This window comes from Salvelinus sp. IW2-2015, linkage group LG20, assembly GCF_002910315.2.
Source record: "Salvelinus sp. IW2-2015 linkage group LG20, ASM291031v2, whole genome shotgun sequence".
Taxonomy (NCBI): Eukaryota; Metazoa; Chordata; class Actinopteri; order Salmoniformes; family Salmonidae; genus Salvelinus; species Salvelinus sp. IW2-2015.
This window is the reverse complement of record NC_036860.1, coordinates 28,031,103-28,041,115: the sequence shown is the minus strand read 5'-3', so window position 1 is coordinate 28,041,115 and position 10,013 is coordinate 28,031,103.

Genomic DNA, 10,013 nt, shown 5'->3' with positions numbered 1-10,013 from the left:
TTGTATGTGTTGGTGTGCCTCTGTAGCTAAAACAAGTGGATGTTTTACTGCCTCCAGAGCCCAAGACCCATGGAGAAAGACATCTTACAGTTGCCAAGTCTCTTTATCTGAAGTAACTCTTTTTCGAGACAATCCTCACAAACTTAAGGATCAAAATACATTAGGAACCAATCAGCAGATCTAGCATCCAAAAGCAACAGGCGTAGACAGCGGCCGTAAGATACTAGTATCTGACTTAACTTATTGCGTCCAACTCCCCCTTCATTTGTCCTGCCCTCTTTCTCCAGATTCTTGCTCATTCTTACAACTGCGACCCAAACACAGTAAACCAAGGAACTCTCTCCTGTATGAGCGGGAATAGAAAGGTGGGACATATAAAAAAACCCAATCATATCGATGAACCATCGGAAAACAGATTTCACTGCGCTTGCGGTAGGTGTTCGTGCTACGAGAGGGTCTGATTTTGGACGATGTTACAGGCAGGTGGAGTGGCGTTGGTAATGGTGTTGTACAGCAGTCCTCATATATAAGACATCAGCAGAAAAGTGGCAAGGTGCAAGTCCTGTAGTTTACAGTGATCTGATAGTGGTTGTCTCAGTCCACAATAAAATTGTTCAGTCACTGATCAAGTATCAACCCTCAGTCCTCCAGGAATAGGCAGTACACTTGATCACCCAAGGAGGAATCTATTCTATTCCTACATTGCTCCTCTGATTACAATGACCCTCCTCCACAGAAGTTCCAAGCCCACATTCACACAGCCCCTTTATACCCAGGATTTTGGCCTTGGCTGGATGGGTATGATTGTAACTGCTGAGCTTTTTCAGCTGAGTAGATCGGTTACTAAGAATATGGTTGTTTTATCATTTTTAATATTACTATAATATCATATTGTTTAGTTTTTCTGTACAATTGTTCTCAGTGAGGTGATCTTAAGAGAAATGGTTGTAGTTGAATGCACTGACTACGTCTCTCTGCCATAAGAGCATTCTTGCCTAATTACCAAATATAAAAAATGTAATAAAAAAGTATAAATATTTTAAAGCAAAAATTCTGGAATTGGTTTGCAGCAAAACTGCCCCTCGTTGAAATTGCACCCTAATATAACTGGTATATCCAACTCCTGCTGCTTGTGCGGAAAAAAACAGAGATGTATATTCTATTACGAAACTGTTATACAGATGGTTATTACAGTTTAATCTGAAGTTTACATACACCTTAGCCAAATACATTTAAACCATGTTTTTCACAATCCTGACATTTTAATCCAGTAAAAAATTCCCTGTCTTAGGTCAGTTAGGATCACCATTATTTTAAGAATGTGAAATGTTCAGAATAAAGAGAGAGAATATTTATTTCAACTTTATTTCTTTCATCACATTCCCAGTGGGTCAGAGTTTACATACACTCAATTAGTATTTGATAGCATTGCCTTTAAATTGTTTAATGGGTCAAAATTTTGGGTAGCCTTCCATAATAAGTTGGGTGAATTTTGGCCAATTCCTCCTGACAGAGCTGGTGTAACTGAGTCAGGTTTGTAGGCCTCCTTGCTCGCACATTTTTTTTCAGTTCTGCGCCACAAATTTTTATATAGGATTGAGGTCAGGCTTTGTGAGGCCACTTCAATACCTTGACTTTGTTGTCCTTAAGCCATTTGCCACAACTTTGGAAGTATGCTTGGGTCATTGTCCATTTGGAAGACCCATTTGTGACCAAGCTTTAACTTCTGACTGACGTCTTGAGTTGTTGCTTCAATATATCCACATAATTTCCCGCCTCTGATGCCATCTATTTTGTGAAGTGCACCAGTTCCTCCTGCAGCAAAGCACCCCCACAACATGATGCTGCCACCCCTTGCTTCACAGTTGGATGGTGTTCTTCGGCTTGCAAGCTCCCCCTTTTCCTCCAAAATAACATAGGTCATTATGGCCAAACAGGTAAAGTTTTGTTTCATCAGACCAGAGGACATTTCTCCAAAAAGTACAATCTTTGTCCCCATGTGCGTTGCCCAACCGTAGTCTGGCTTTTTTTCGGCGGTTTTGGAGGCGTAGGCTTCTTCCTTGCTGAGGCGCCTTTCAGTTATGTCGATATAGGACTTCGTTTTACTGTGGATATAGATACTTTTGTACCCGTTTCTCTCCAGCATCTTCACAAGGTCCTTTGCTGTTGTTCTGGGATTGATTTGCACTTTTCGCAACCAAAATAGTTAATTCTCTAGGAGACAGAACGGTCTCCTTTCTGAGCGGTATGACGGCTGCGTTTCTCCCATGGTGGTTTTATACTTGCCTACTATTGTTTGTACAGATGAAAACTGGTACCTTCAGGCATTGAAATTGCTCCCAAGGATGAACCAGACTTTGGAGGTCTACAATTTTTTTGAGGTCTTTGGGCATTTCTTTTGATTTTCCCTGATGTGAAGCAAATAGGCATGAGTTTGAAGTAGGCCTTGAAATACATTCACAGGTACACCTCCAATGACCCAAATTATGTCAATAGCCCATCAGAAGCTTCTAAAGTGATGACAATCATTTTCTGTATGTCCAAGCTGTTTAAGGCATAGTCAACTTAGTGTATGTAACTTCTGACCCACTAGAATTGTGATACTAGTGCAAAGTGAAATAATCTGTCTGTAAACAATTGTTGGAAAACTGACTTGTGTCATGCACCAAAGTAGACATCCTAAAAACGACTGGCCAAAACTATGGCGGGGGGGGTCTAGTGCAATTCAGTGTACTTTTCCATCAATATGGAGCAAATGTTCATGAGCCTCAGTAGGTTGACATTGACAATTGGTCTCATCAGTATTTGCAATCTGTATTTGATGATTTACATTGTGCCCTAATCTTGTGTTAGCTTCTTCCATGACAGCTGACCTTTTTGAATGGCAAAACAAATGCTCTTTGTCTGGTCTTGAGCACTCGTCTCCTTCTAAGTTTCAGCAATTGGGAAAGTGCATATCTGTGATACGAAAAGTGAATGATGACATTTCTGATAAGGGGGTGTAACTATAACGCAGTTAGTACCAGGTGCAAACAGGCATCTTTCTGGATAGATCTGTAACAAGATTCAATCGTACCATAATGTTTTACCAGCTGAATATACTGACTGCAAATACATACAGTGGCTTGCGAAAGTATTCAACTCCCTTGCCATTTTTCCTATTTTGTTGCCCTACAACCTGGACTGAAAATAGATTTTTGGGGGTTTGTATCATTTGATTTACACAACATGCCTACCACTTTGAAGATGCAAAAAAAAAAAATTCTCGTGAATATAACAAGAAATAAGACAAAAAAACGGAAAACTTGAGTGTCCATAAGTATTCAACCCCCAAAGTCAATACTTTGTAGAGCCACCTTTTGCAGCAATTACAGCTGCAAGTCTCTTGGGGTATGTCTCTATAAGCTTGGTACATCTAGCCACTGGGATTTTTGCCTATTCATCAAGGCAAAACTTGCCCAGCTCCTTCAAGTTGGATGGGTTCCGCTGATGTACAGCAATCTTTAATACCACAAATTCTCAATTGGATTGAGGTCTGGGCTTTGACTAGGCCATTCCAAGGCATTTAAATGCTTCCCCTTAAACCACTCGAGTGTTGCTTTAGCAGTATGCTTCGGGTCATTGTCCTGCTGGAAGGTGAACCTCCGTCCCAGTCTCAAATCTCTTGAAGACTGAAACAGGTTTCCCTCAAGAATTTCCCTGTATTTAGCACCATCCATCATTCCTTCAATTCTAACCAGTTTCCCAGTACCTGCCGATGATGCTGCCACCACCATGTTTCACTGTGGGGCTGGTGTTCTCGGGGTGATGAGAGATGTTGGGTTTGTGCCAGACATAGCGTTTTCCTTGATGGCCAAAAATCTAAATTTTAGTCTCATCTAACCAGAGTACCTTCTTCCATATGTTTGGGGAGTCTCCCACATGCCTTTTGGTGAACACCAAACGTGTTTGCTTATTTTTTTCTTAAGCAATGGCTTTTTTCTGTCCACTCTTCCGTTAAGCCCAGCTCTGTGGAGTGTACAGCTTAAAGTGGTCCTATGGACAGATACTCCAATCTCCACTGTGGAGCTTTGCAGCTCCTTCAGGGTTATCTTTGGTCTCTTTGTTGCCTCTCTGATTAATGCCCTCCGCGCCTGGCCCATGAGTTTTGGGGGGCGGCCCTCTCTTGGCAGGTTGTTGTGGTGTCATATTCTTTACATTTTTTAATAATGGATTTATTGGTGCTCGGTGGGATATTTTTTATAACCCAACCCTAATCTTTACTTCTCCACAACTTCGTCCCTGACCTGTTTGGAGAGCTCCTTGGTCTTCATGGTGCCGCTTGCTTGGTGATGCCCCTTGCTTAGTGGTGTTGCAGACTCTGGGGCCTTTCAGAACAGGTGTATAGCTACTGAGATCATGTGACAGATCATGTGACATTTAGATTGCACACAGGTGGACTTTATTTGACTAATTATGTGACTTCTGAAGGTAATTGGTTGCACCAGATCTTATTTAGGGGCTTCATAGCAAAAGGGGTGAATACATATGCACGCACCACTTTTCTGTTTTTTATTTTACATGAATTTTACATGAAATCCAAATAAAAATAAATTTTAATTACAGGTTATAATGCAACAAAATAAGAAAAATGCCAATGTTGGTGAGTACTTTTGCAAGGCACTGTATTGGCAATCATACTCTAGTTAGGTGTATCTGCTGCATACCGGGAAAAGGATCACAAATTTACTATATAGGAGGTCTATCTACTGATGTAGGATCTTAATTTGAGCATTTTCTCACAGCAGGAAAATAACCGTGCAGCCACAGGAAATGTGAATTATTGTGTGGATTATAATTAATGGACATTTTTGTGGGGGTTGATACATTTTTTGCTAGGGCAAATCAAGTCTGAAATGTAAAAGTGGAAATGACATACTTTAGAAGCCTTTATACCTAAAATAAATTACAAGTTTGTATTAACTTCTGTGCCGGATATTAACTGCAACAATAGGGTGATTTAAACGAATCCTACTTTGGTATACCGACTGTGTAGATGGAGCTCACAACATTTGGGATGTTCCAGGATTAGACACACACAAACATGCACAGACGCATGCACACACACGGTCACACATGTACACACTTGTGCATGGCTTGTGCGTGTCTTAATTTTTCATCTTAGAGGACTGATATACATATGAGGAGAAAGCTGAAGTCATAACCTTTTCACTGACGTCATCAGAGCTCATGCAATTTCCCAGTTCGTCCACTAGATTGCAGTAGAAGATCACATGATGCATCTTGGCCACTTGAAACCAGATGTGTCTGGTTTGATCTGGTTTGGGTAGTGACTTACTGTGCGAAAATGGCTAAATGGAATTTCAGACCTGACATCTTAAAATGACCCTTGTTTTTTAAAATAACACAGACAGGCGAGGAAACTTCAATCTGCTTTTCCTCTGAATTTTTCCCATTGGAAACGTGGCAGAGGCATTCTTGTGACATCCCAACAGTAAGGTTTGAGCTCAGGTAGCCTAGGGGTTAGAGTGTTGGGCCACGAACCGAAAAGTTGCTAGATCGAATCCCCAAGCTGACAAGGTAAAAATCTGTCGTTCTGCCCCTGAACAAATCAGTTAGCCCACTGTTCCTAGGCCATCATTGTAAATAAGAATTTGTTCTTAACTGACTTGCCTAGTTAAATAAAGGTACAATTAAAAAAGTGGTGTAGCTTTCAAATGATACAGTTGAAGTCGGAAGTTTACATACACCTTAGCCAAATACATTTAAACWCAGTTTTTCACAATTCCTGACATTTAATCCTAGTAAACAAATCCCTGTCTTAGGTCAGTTAGGATCACCACTTTATTTTAAGAATGTGAAATGTCAGAATAAGAGAAGAGAGAATTATTTATTTCAACCTTTTATTTCTTTCATCACATTCCCAGTGGGTCAGAAGTTTACATACACTCAATTAGTATTTGATGGCATTGCCTTTAAATTGTTTAAATGGGTCAAATGTTTCAGGTAGCCTTCCACAAGCTTTCCATAATAAGTTGGGTGAATTTTGGCCAATTCCTTCTGACAGAGCTGGTGTAACTGAGTCAGGTTTGTAGGCCTCCTTGCTCGCACACGCTTTTTCAGTTCTGCCCACAAATTTTCTATAGGATTGAGGTCAGGGCTTTGTGATGGCCACTCCAATACCTTGACTTTGTTGTCTTTAAGCCATTTTGCCACAACTTTGGAAGTATGCTTGGGTCATTGTCCATTTGGAAGACCCATTTGTGACCAAGCTTTAACTTCCTTACTGATGTCTTGAGATGTTGCTTCAATATATCCACATAATTTCCCCACCTCATGATGCCATCTATTTTGTGAAGTGCACCAGTCCCTCCTGCAGCGAAGTACCCCCACAGCATGATGCTGCCACCACTTGCTTCATGGTTGGGATGGTGGTCTTTGGCTTGCAAGCCTCCCCCTTTTTCCTCCCAACATAACGATGGTCATTATGGTCAAACAGTTAAAGTTTTGTTTCATCAGACCAGAGGACATTTCTCCAAAAAGTACGATCTTTGTCCCCATGTGCTGTTGCAAACCATAGTCTGGCTTTTTTTCGGCGGTTTTGGCGGTTTTGGAGCAAAGGCTTCTTCCTTGCTGAGCGGCCTTTCAAGTTATGTCAATATAGGACTTGTTTTACTGTGGATATAGATACTTTTGTACCTGTTTCCTCCAGCATCTTCACAAGGTCCTTTGATGTTGTTCTGGGATTGATTTGCACTTTTCGCACCAAAATAAGTTAATTTCTAGGAGACAGAACGCGTCTCCTTCTTGAGCGGTATGACAGCTGTGTGGTCCCATGGTGTTTATACTTGCATACTATTGTTTGTACAGATGAACGTGGTACCTTCAGGCATTTGGAAATTGCTCCCAAGGATGAACCAGACTTATGGAGGTCTACAATTTTTTTCTGAGNAGGCCTACAAACCTGACTCAGTTACACCAGCTCTGTCAGGAGGAATGGGCCAAAATTCACCCAACTTATTGTGGAAGGCTACCCAAAATGTTTGACCCAAGTTAAACAATTTAAATGCCATGCTACCAAATACTAATTGAGTGTATGTAAACGTCTGACCCACTGGGAATGTGATGAAAGAAATAAAAGCTTAAATAAATAATTCTCTCTACTATTATTCTGACATTTCACATTCTTCAAATAAAGTGGTGATCCTAACTGACCTAAGACAGGGAATTTTTACTGGGATTAAATGTCAGGAATTGTGAAAAACWGAGTTTAAATGTATTTGGCTAAGGTGTATGTAAACTTCMGACTTAAACTGTATAAACCATTGTATACAGTTCGTATAGAATATACATCTGCTGTTTTTTTCCCACAAGAGCAGAGTTGGATATACATTATATTAGGGTACAATTTCAAGAGGTGGCAGTTTTGCTGCAAACCAATTCCAGATTTTTGCTTTAAAATATTTATACTTTTTATTACATTTTTTATATTTGGTAATTTAGCAGATGCTCTTATGCAGAGAGACGTAGTCAGTGCATTCAACTAACCATTTCTCTTAAGATCAACTCACTGAGAACAATTGTACAGAAAAACTAACAATATGATATTATATAATATTAAAATGATAAAACAACCATATTCTATAGTACCTCTACTCCAGCTGAAAAAGCTCAGCAGTACAATCATACCATCCACAAGGCCAAAATCCTGTATATAGGGGCTGTGTGAATGTGGCTTGGACTCTGTGGAGGAGGGTCATTGTATCAGAGACAATGTAGGATAGAATACCTGCCTTGTGATCAAGTTGTACTCCTATTCTGGAGGACTGAGGTGTTGATACTTCAGTCTGAACATTATTGTGACTGAAACAACCACTATCAGATCACTGTAAACTACAGGACTTGTCATTGTATCCAAATGATAAGTCATTGCCTTGCCCTTTTCTGCTGATGTCTTTATATGAGACTGCTGTACAAACACCATTACCACGCCACTCCACCTCCCTGTAACATCGTCCAATCAGACCCTCTCTACACAACACCTACCGCAAGCCAGTGAATCTGTTTCGATGGTCATGATATGATTGGGTTTTTATATGTCACCTTTCTATTCCCCTCATACAGAGAGAGTTCCTTGTTTACTGTGTTTGGGTCCAGTGTAAGATGACAATAATCTGGAGAAGAGCAGAGACAAATGAGGGGAGTTGGAKYAATAAGTTAAGTCAGATACTGTATCTACCCTGTCTACCCTGTCTTCTTGGACTAGATCTGCTATTGTTACCTACTGTATTTTGATCTTAGTTTGTGAGGATTGTCTCGAAAAAGAGTTACTTCAGAATAAAGAGACTTGCACTGTAAGATGTCTTCTCTGGTCTTGGGCTCTGGAGGCAGTAAAACATCCACTTGTTTTACTACCAACACACAAACACATTCACAAAGAGATGGGATATGATTGCAATACCATATGACACAATATGAAGAAATGGCTATATCTCATTGGTGTACAGTTTTTGTTCTTACAAAACATACAGTATATTTCAGTATTATTTTCAACCCACCTCTAGTGGAGATCTTGGTCCATTCTCATTTAAGGRAGTCTTCAAATTTCTGTCTCAGCTCAGACAGTCTTTCTCACATCTCCAAAAAGTACTGAAGAGGACCGACAACGATGCTGAAGATACACTGAGACTAATAAGTGTGGAGAGAGTGTATTTTGAGACTCAAGGATTGAGACTCAATACTCTGAATAAATTAATTGTAATTTCCAGTGGCGACCCGTCATTCAGAGTCCCACATTTAAAAAAATCATTGCGTTATTAAAGCCGCATACAAACATGGTCTCTTTTTTGCTTTAGTGAGTATGGCAGCTACAAAATGCAGGTGTTTCAGCCTAGCTCAGTGCTTTCTGTGGAGGTCGGGCAGCCAGCGGAAAATACAGAGCATAGGGGTTGGTAATGTATTTAGTTTCGCTATGATTGGGTCAGTGTTCTGTCACTCATGGAGACACTACGTCATCGCCAAATCTACGGGTAGAGCTAAAATATTCAAGCCCCTTGGGTGCTACCATAGAGTTACATTAGAAGTGTCCATCCAAGAAKGCTCAAGGACATTGGCCACAGATAAAACAACGTCAAATCMCGTTATATCTACCGTCACTTTGATTGGACTGATCATGTCAACATCATACTTTCAAAATCTTAGCTAGCAAGCTARCAGTCATCATCATGGAGTAAGTCAACAATCTACTGGCAAATCCTTTTTAATTCTTGTCATATGAAGAGAAATAATGAAGAGAAATTATAGATAAAACATATCGCTGCTCATCGTCCATTGGACCTAAACATTACACAATAAGTTGGGAATTGCAAATTCAACAACGARTGGTTTGGAAGGAATCAGTGGCTAACTGCAAGCATTGCAAAGCAATCACTAGCCTGATATTCAGTKGAGTGGCTGTGTRGTCCCAAGTCTGGGTTTAGGGGTCTTTTTTCCAAGCTTAAAATGATAAACATTCAACATTGGCCATGCTGGCATTCAAGCATGATTTCWGCCGCGCTCAAAACAATTTTTTACTCAGAGCTGGGAAATCTGACTTCAGGGAGTTCAAGACAACAGGGAACTCAGGAAAAAATAAGCTCCGCGGTCCGGTCTATCCGGTGCCTTCTCCACGCACCAGTCCGCCTGTGGCAGTCCCTCGCACCAGTCCAGTACCAMCAGTGCCAACACCACGCACCAGGCTTCCTGTGCGTCTCCAGAGCCCTGTACGCCCTGTTCCTCCTCCCCTCACTCGCCCTGAGGTGTGTGTCCTCAGCCCGGTACCACCAGTGCCGGTACCACGCACCAGGCATCCAGTGCGTCTCCAGGGTCCAGTACTCCCTGTTCCTGCTCCCCTCACTCGCCCAGAGGTGCGTGTCCCCAGCCCGGTACCACCAGTTCCGGCACCACGCACCAGGCCTACTGGGCGCCTCAGCAGGCCAGAGTCTTCCGTCTGTCCAGCGCCGCCTGAGCCGCCC